The following is an 8,218-nucleotide window of genomic DNA, read 5'->3' as shown; positions in this document are numbered from 1 at the left end:
CAACCAGGGGAGGTGGCCGCAGACTCTCGGGCTAGTAGACGGATTTACACATAAAACGTCAGTTTTTAATCCTCCAATAAGGGTGCTCCCACAAGTCACCGCTGCTTTATCTGCTAGCAAGAATAAGGGTGTTAAACCAGCGCCCCCCCAGATAAATGGAACGGTCCTTGGTTGAACACCCTGAAAAAACGTCTCGTCAGAGAGTCAGATTTCAGGGGTCCATCAAAACACCCAGGCCCTGCCCCACGAACCAGCGCTGGTGGTAAGCTTCCTAAGAAACAGAGAGAACTTATTATTCAGACTCAAATTCAGAACTTTTAAAATAAAACAAAGACAGATGAGTTTGTGCTTATTTTTCATTGGAACCGGCTGAGCCCGGAGGCATCATTTTCTGGGCTCTCTGTGGAGGGGGCGGCCTCGCGTCCCCCGTCTCTGCCCCGACGGCGGTCGGACCCCAGGCGAGAATCCAAGTTCTCTTTTGTGCACGTGGGTTCCAAACGCAGGTTCTCTGTTCCCCTGTCCCCACAGACACCCCCCTCCCCGGGCCTCGGGTTTCCAGAACAATTGTCTTTAGTTCCAGGCTGAATAATTCTGGGTGACCTTGCAGGTTGGCCTCACCCTCACAGAAACGAGTGCGGGGTTCCTCTCTGCCCGCCTTCCAGGCCAGCAGAAGATTCGCGGTTTTAAAAGACAGAGGTTTTCTGTCTTTTCCGTCTGTCTCACGGCCCCCCACGACCCGGCCTTGGGAAGCAGGGAGGCGGCCACGGCTCTGGGGCCACTGGTGGCATCTGTCCCCACTCACGCTGAGAAAGAACAGAGAACAGACTTGCATTAAATCCTGCATTTTTCAGATAACTCCGCAGAGCATGCTGACGACGCTGTCACCCGTGGGCGTGTGGTCCCGGGGGATACAGTGTCCCGCAGCTGTGGACTCTCCGGGCACCTGCGGGGAGGCACGGATCCAACAGGCTGCGGACACGGCGATGATTCCTCGGTTGTTTCCAGAGTCCGTGGGGCAGTGACGTGGCTCGCATGGGGCATGTGGACTGATTCTTAAATGATTTGTTTTCACAAAATAAAAAATTACAAACTTTCCCTCATCTCTGACTTTTATTCTTTGGCTATAAAATCCCACTCAGAGCTCAAATAAGAAGCATATTTGCATTTATTACTAACGTGGAAAGAATGAGGAGCTTCAAACCCGGCACCTCTGTTAAGCTGGATGTATCCAGTATCTGTTATTTCCCAGCTTTTTACGTGTTTTCTCTTTTGTTGCTTCTAACAACTCAAGAAACCAATTCCACTGTGGAGTCGAGGAAATCGAGGCCTTGGGGAGGCAGGCATCCTGTCCAGGGTCGCAGGGCAGACGACATGGCCCCGAGCTTGGAGGAGAAAGGAAGAATAACGAGTTCCGTGCTGGGCGGTGCAGTCCTCACCGATGGGCGCCTGCGAGCCAGGCTTCTGCCGGGAGACAGTCTCAGGGAGGCAAATGGAGAAAGTTTTCTTCGACGACAAAGGTTCGGGTGGGCCGCGGAGTAGGGGGCTGCCGCAGCCGAGCCTTTACACTTCTAACCCGAAGGGGCAGGATGAGGGGGGCGCAGCCACCAGAGCCTGCGGACGGACAGGGTGCTCCTCAGCTGGGGACACGGCCCGAAGAGACTCTGCAGGCACGGGGCTCAGGCCTGCCTCGCCCCCCGCTGGGGCGCCCGCCGGCTGGACCCGCTGCCGTCCAGGGGGCACGGGATCCCTGCCAACGCAGCTGGACAGGCAGCCAGCGGAGGAAAAAGAAGGCGGGTGTCAGGTCTGGAGGGACAAGGAGACGCGCAGGAGCTCACGTGCCCCCCGCAGGCCTGCTCCTCCCTGTGCGTTTCAGCCACAGTGGCTGCCGGCCTCCCGCCATGCAGCTCCTTTCCTCCCTGGGACTCCCAGGACCCCAAGGGTGACAGAGAAAGCACCTTTGTTTCCAGGGGCAAACGGTGGATCTGAGTCTGGGGTCAGTGCGGGTCAGACTGCGGAAGACCAGCTGGGGGTGGAGAATCTCGTTCCCAGAGTCACAGGCACGTCCACTTGGCTGGGCAGCAGATGGGCAACCTCAGGACAAATCCTGAGCCATTCATGCAGGATTTTGTCACCGTGGGTAGTTAACTAATTATTAATAAGAAGGAGCAAAGGGAATCAGACATTGAGTTCAATAAACTGGGGACATGAGCCCCTTTGCTCCCCTGCGAAAGCTGCAGCTCCACACCCTGGGGGATCAGAGCTCTTCAACAGGGGAGCCAGGATTTGAGGACAGCAAGATTTCTGTCAGCGCTCAAGTTCTCAACGACTCTCTGTGCTTTCGGAGGCTCAGCGGTGGCCAGCTGCGCCCCTCATAACTGTTAATGGCCAGCTTTGCGTGAGGATGTTCCATCCCTCAGACCTCAGCTTCCCCATCTTCGAAGGCGTGTATTGATATCCGTTTCACTCATACAGCTCTGGGTTCTCTCCTGGATTACCGCCCCCAACACACAGAAGGGGGTCTGCTTTGTACATCTTCGCCTTCCAAGAGGCCAACATCTCTGATCAAATTCTTTCATCCCCAACCTTTTTTTTCCTATGGGAAGGAAACAGGCTGACCCCCTGTCCAGACGGGGCCCAAGGAGAGTGCTTTCTCCAGTTCTGAAGCCAGAGTCCGGTTGGGAAAAGCTCCGAGTCCGGGATGGGAACATCTCCATTTCACTGCTTACTACCTGTGGGACCCGGGGTCCTTCCCGTCCGTTCTGTGCATTCACTGTTCGTCATCCGAAAGTAGCAATAATAGGGGTGACAATGACGAAGACAAATGGGCTGTGATGATGAATGGGAAAACAGGTTGGGAAAACAGTCATGACTGACTAGGTGTGTGACGACTGTCAGCTCAGATGGATGCAGTTCGCCCTCGTCCGACACAGACAAAGACACCAGGCTCGGCTGCGTAGGTCGTCCCTGTCGGAGGACGGCCGTCCCAGCTCCAGGTGTCTGTTGACAGGCCGGTGTGCCCCTGTCGGGCTCCTCACCCCAAGAATCAACCCTTCTCAGCAGTGGGATGTGGGAGAAAGGTCACACGCTCTGGAATGAAGCCCAGTTATGTAACCAAGCTACTTAATATTTCCAAAGCTCAGTGGGTACTCACGCTTACAAAATGGGGTTGTGATAACCTCAGGATGGCCGTGGGATCGAAAGCTGCTGTGAAGCACTGAGCGCAGGGTGAAGGCTGAAGAGGCATCAACTTCCTTCCTCCCCTCGATTAGAACTGCCTTTCTGGGGGAAGAGTCCTCGCCGGCGCAGTCTCGGGGTCCAGCTGTCTAGTGCGGTTACTCCCGATGACGTGGCGGGACCTTCCCTGCCCAGGCTCCCAGTGTGGGAAGAGACCGTCCCTCGAGGAACAGCCCCGCGGAGTGAGCGCACTCCCCGATGGCTGCCAGCACCTTTCCATCAGCACAGGGCGTGCGTCCAGCAGCTTCTGGGGGAAGCCCGCGTCCTCCTCCCGAGGACCACCGAGGCAGCGGCGTCTGCTCTCAGAGCCCGGGTTTGCCTGGACCAGCGGGCCCAGGACAGAGCTGGGAGGCCGGACCTGGTTTCTCTTTCGGCGCCTGAGTCCTTTTCTTCTGGAAACAAGGACAACAAGCATTATAGTTTTATGAGCCTCGGTCGACTTATCTAAAAATGCTAATTAAAGAGGGAAAATGTGCAAAAGTTTGAAACACAATATCTCATGTATAGTAAGAAGCTGATAATTTATACTTACCATCATCTTCCCCATTTAGGTCATAATTTGAATTGCATATCACTGTGTAGACTCCCAATGATTTCATTGGCTGTTTATGGAACTCTACGACCTGAAAGTCATATATGTTTTGTTCATTTCAAAATATACTCATGAAGATGCCCTGAATTTGTACTACTGTGGTTCAGGTGTGGGCTATGCAAGAGATTTACTTATTTATTTAGAATATTTAATTGTTTTATAGTAATTATCCAGAGGTAAACTTAGTAGTTTAGTCATTATTAAGAAAAATGATATGTCCTGTTAAGACTACTCATGCAAAAGAATTAGCATCAGGCTCGACCAAATCCAGAGAACACAAACAAAACCCCACGGCAAGGTCACAGAAAGTCAAGAACGTTACCCAGGTCAGAGTAAGAACTGGACTATTGGTAATAAGAAGTTCGGAATTTTTATTAATACCTCCAGGAATCAGATACAAACGGTTTTATGGCATCTTAAAGATCCACTCGGCTTCAGATCCAAACTTTGGGATTGGAGGGAGAGAGAGAGAGAGAGAAGCTGGCCCAGGTCTGTTAGGCTGTATGTCAGGTGGCTTCTCAAAGGAGCGCGTGTCATTTGAAGAAGTTGAATGTTGCATATTTATTGCTTCCCGGTCTTTGCCAACACTGCCTGACTTGACAAGCAACTTGCCAAGAAACACCACGATTAATGCCCGTGAGTCCGTCCCACTTTTCTGTCCCCTCTGGAAGAGCTGGTAACCAGTCGCTAAGTATGATTCATTTGTGGTCAAGTTCAACGAGCTAATGCTACTCAAAGGTTTTGGGAGTTTAAAAGCGCAGGGAGAACCAGGGACTCCGTGACGAAGGCATGAATAGGAGTGATTTTGGTTTTTAATTCGGGAGGTAGGGAGACCCCCGTACGCTTCCCAGCCTTTGCCCTGTGGATTCTTGCAGGATCGCCTCCTGGGTGACCCGGGTGACCCTCAGGCTGCCTCATCCTGCAGTGTGGATTCGGTGTCTCCTTTGCCGAGAAAGTCCTCTTCCCCACCTCTGCCCCGCTGGGGTCCTGAACCCATCCTGGAGTCCAGCTCTGTTTTCCTTTCTTCCACAAAACCTCCGCTCCGTACACGCCCTCTCCCAGAACCTGTCCCTCTTACCCATCTTTATGCGTCAGTGATGGCTCTACTTCCAGTTAATCGGGGTTGTCGAGACGTATGACTTTGTCACAGGTTCAAATGCCTATGTTTTATTCATACGTATAATCCCAGAGCTCATGCATAGCATTGCTCAATAGTTGTTGGTGAGAACAGATTTGGAATAACAGAGAAAAGAACACCTGTGACAATTGGGATGGGAAATGAGGCTATAAACTGATGTCATTAGACAGGGCTGGCACACAATAGATGCTGCCCCACGGCTGTGACACTTCTGTGCCCGTGGCTGCCCTGTGGAAAGCCAGCGTCCCTCTCCCACTGACGGAAAACACAGCAGAGCCCAAATCCGTGGGCTCACGGTGATGAGCGCGAGACCACCAGGTGTGCAAACCCAGTGCCGCGTTTTCTGTACTGAGGTGCTGCAAACGCACCTCGCTTTTTGTGCCTGTGGTCTGGCAATTCCACACCTGGGACTGATGCCATCAGATGACACTGGAAAAACTGCCCAGAGTTGGTCCCAAACCTCCCCATCCTCTGCCAGTGGCCAGACACACTCTTGTCTTCAGATCCTTCTTCCTGTTTCATCCACCTGTCTCCCAGTTTCTCAACATGGCCCACTGACCTTCGGGACCAGATGATTCCGGTGGTGTGGGCTGTGCTGGGCCGTGCAGGGCGTTTGGCAGTGTCCCTGGCCTGGACCCAGCAGACGCCAGCAGCGGTCTCCAAGGCACAGCTCTCCCGGGTCCCCCACCCCGACATCTGTCTCCCCTCCGGAAACTCGCTTCATAAACCCTTGCACACAGACTCCCCGTCCAGGTCCACCTCTGGGGAACCCCTGCCCCAGAACAAACTCCTCCTGTCTTCTCGTTGGGAGCAGGGAAGGGAAAGAAGGCGGCACACACATCTGAAGGCAGCCCTGGCTCCGTAACCTGTGGGACCTGGTGAAGAATGAAAATGCGCCCTTTAGAAATGACCAAGCACCTGCTGACTGGCGACAGCAGCTGGTTATGGGGACACTCACAGGTGGCGCTCCCCGAAGTCAGCTCCGCCTGGTCATCTTCCTCAGCTCTCCAGTCTCCAGCCATCCTCCAACAACCGCTGACGACCCACCAGCCACACGGGGGCACGGAGTTTGGATAAACGCTTGCTTTTTCTCAAAACAGCTTTTATTTAAAGTATTATCAGTTTAAAAATAGCTGTAGAAATGGAGGCCATCTGGCGAATTCAAAATTAAAAAATCAATACTTCCTGCAAAGTGACAGAGTTTGGAGATTCGAGGCTCCCGGCAAAATTCCGAGCACACAGCAGTCGCTCCGGAAACATCGCTGATGGACAGGTGAAGACTACAGAACCTGGGCACTGTTGCTGGTTCTCCTTGCCCTTGGCATTTGTAGACGCACAGGGCACTGGAATCCCAGAGAGTCAGAAAGCACCCAGGATGCCCAGAATCTCAACCCCCAAACTTGACTTTGCACCTGGGAAATAAGACCTGCCTATCTTACTGACCTCTCTGTGGCCACACAGCTGCTATGTGACCATGAAACACAAGGTCGCTCTTGCTTCTCCGAGACAACAGGTGTCATTCATCATTGCCTGGGCAACGGCAGCAATATCACCATGAAGTATGACCAGAGGGACAGCGCAGCTGGGTGAGAAGGCAGGTCCGCAGGTGTGTTGTTTATCTACAGCCAGGCAACAAGCTCCTGCAAAACTGAAGCAGGAGTTTGACAACTCAACAACTCATATCTGGCCTGAGGAGGGGATTCGCACAGCAAGAGACCAGAGAAACGAGGGATTTCACGCGGAACAGACGATGTGGAACAGACGTCTACAAGGAGAGCCAGCCTCCGCCTTCAGGTAAAACCAGATTTTCTTGGGGCCAATTTGATGTAAATGGAGATGTTTGTGCATGAAGTTGACGTGATCAGTGGTGTACTTCCAGAGGATAAACACCATCCAGGTGAGCGCAGGATTGGAGGAGGGAGACAGGATGAAGGTGCTGCTCCAAGTTCTTGGTGAGGGCGATGGAGACGCACATGAAAGACGCAAGTCAAACGAGCAGAAAGGACGGAGGTGGGAGGTGAGCGGGGGCCGACTGGACCCACCCCGGCAGCTGCGGGCTGGGGGTTGGAGGGGACGCGGCAGGAAGAAGGGGGGATCGCAAACGCACTGGAGACGTTGCGTCCGTCGTGACCTGGAACAGCGGCCAGCTCTCAACAGGCCAGCTCTGGCCCGAGTCCCCGACGAGGTCAGCGTCAGGCTGTGGGCTGGGCAGCCGTCCTCTGAGCTTCAGGAGCCCAGTCAAGGGATGGGAGGAAGGAGAGAGACACAGGAGAAAAGAGAAAGAAGGGGGAGAGAGGGGACACGGCAGAAACTGCGGTAGCTTTCGTCACCTGTCTCAGAGTCAGACAGACATTATTTCTCCCTTATTCTGTTTTTAGAAGTGAGTGCACCCTCACACTCAGCAAAAGGGAAGTTAAGCACCACCTTTTCCCCCAAAGTATTTTATTCAAAGGCTATCAAAGAATCTGTGGATACATTTTTAAAACCACAAATGGGCGACAGCAGGGCTGCGGGTGAGCAGGTAGCAGGGAGCCTGAAATCGCTGGGCAGCGGCGGATGAGGGATGTGGGTAGGTGGGCCCTGGCGGTGCTCACAGACAGGCGGAGACGGAGATGGCCGAGTACACGGTGCTGAGGCCGCTGTGGGCAGACAGCACGTGGCCCCACAGAGGGACGCAGCAGCTCCACACCAGCAGGCCTTCCCCAGGCCAGTGGCCCAGTAACCAGTGCTCATCTGCCTTTAAGATCGGGTGGCACTTCCACTGTGGACGTGGGTCCCCGAGGCCGGCCAGCGCCGAGCCTCCCGACGCACCCGTCCGCCTCCACAGCGGGACGTTGATTTTGTGCTTTGGGCCCGGAACCACCGACGGGCGTGCACAGTGTGTGGCGGGAAGACGGGTAGCAGCCGCCTCCAGCCTCCTGCCCCTGATGAAACCCTGGAGCTCACTCAGCGGGCCCTGATTTGGGTGCTGAGCAGACCACAGGATCTTAGACCTGAGACCCCTGAACCCCCAGCCTCTGTTATCAGTGGTCAGAAAGGGTGGGAGCCGGGGATGGGCTGGGAGGGAGCCCCAGACATTAACTCAGGACGCCGGTTCAAGGTCGGGCTTTGGGGACACTTCAGCGCAAAATCCAGCAGAGGCAGCCTCAGGGCCGTGGGGCGGGTGCCTTTCTCTGTGGGCCAGCTGGGGCTTTGGTGAGCGGTTGACAATCCTGCAGCTGCCTCCCTCCCTCCCTCAGGCCCTCCCACTGAGG

This window comes from Artibeus jamaicensis, unplaced genomic scaffold (genome assembly GCF_021234435.1).
Source record: "Artibeus jamaicensis isolate MK-2021 breed Jamaican fruit bat unplaced genomic scaffold, CSHL_Jam_final contig_465, whole genome shotgun sequence".
In the NCBI taxonomy this organism is placed as follows: Eukaryota; Metazoa; Chordata; class Mammalia; order Chiroptera; family Phyllostomidae; genus Artibeus; species Artibeus jamaicensis.
The sequence above is the reverse complement of the archived record's forward strand: the minus strand, read 5'-3'. Positions refer to the sequence as shown.